Raw genomic sequence first — 744 nt, forward strand, 5'->3', positions numbered from 1 at the left:
TCTAAGCAAAAAAAAAAACTTTTAAGCCTTCGCTATTTCTCTGCCAGTCAAGTATTTTTCCACACACAAACACAGCGCAAAAGCATTTTTCGGTTTTCGCAGAATAACGGAGGAGGAGAAAAAAGGAACAAGAAAATTTACGGAAGAGAGGTTGTTGCATCTGATAAATGTTAGAACCTCGCTTGCTTGCTGAATTTGTTTATTTCTTTAATTTTTATTTTCGGTCTTTTGATATTTAAAACTAGATTTGGAGCTTTGACTATTATTTAATTTTTGTTTTGTTTCTATTTGGATTTGGAACTTTGATTTTTCCAAGTTGCTGAATCGAGCTTTGCGAGTAAATGGAGGTTTGGTTCTCCACGGTGAAGCTTTGAAGGTCTGTTCCGTCACGCTACATCTGTAATTCACTTTACTATGATTGATTCTTAGCTAGCTTTTGTGCATGGAAAAGAATAATCATAAAAGGAAAAAGAAAATAATGAAGAGAAATTTTATTTTAGATTGTAATTCTGAATTTGTGATACTAAGACATAGAAGCTTTATTGCTATATCTGGATTTGTGTATTCTGTTTTATAGTTTGTTTTTTTTCATAGGATAGAAGCTGCTTGTCAGATTTTTGGTGGTTCTTGTTGTTGTTGTTGTTGTTATTTATTAATCTATTTATTACTATTATTTATTAATTAATCTATTGTTGGATCTTCCATTTTTCCTGCCTTGGAGTGCATCCGACTCCATGTTAATAG

The 744-nt window shown here is 31.9% G+C and overlaps 1 protein-coding gene across 1 annotated transcript in view; it reads left to right on the forward strand.

Moving 5' to 3' along the window:
* Nucleotides 1–6: 6 nt before the first annotated feature.
* Nucleotides 7–744, forward strand: part of LOC107476906 (two-component response regulator-like PRR37) — an 8,029-nt gene continuing 7,291 nt past the window's right edge. Inside the window, 2 exon segments of the mRNA XM_016096847.3 lie at nucleotides 7–169; nucleotides 317–376. The gene's annotated coding sequence lies outside the window, so the exon portion shown is untranslated.

This window comes from Arachis duranensis, chromosome 3, assembly GCF_000817695.3.
Source record: "Arachis duranensis cultivar V14167 chromosome 3, aradu.V14167.gnm2.J7QH, whole genome shotgun sequence".
In the NCBI taxonomy this organism is placed as follows: Eukaryota; Viridiplantae; Streptophyta; class Magnoliopsida; order Fabales; family Fabaceae; genus Arachis; species Arachis duranensis.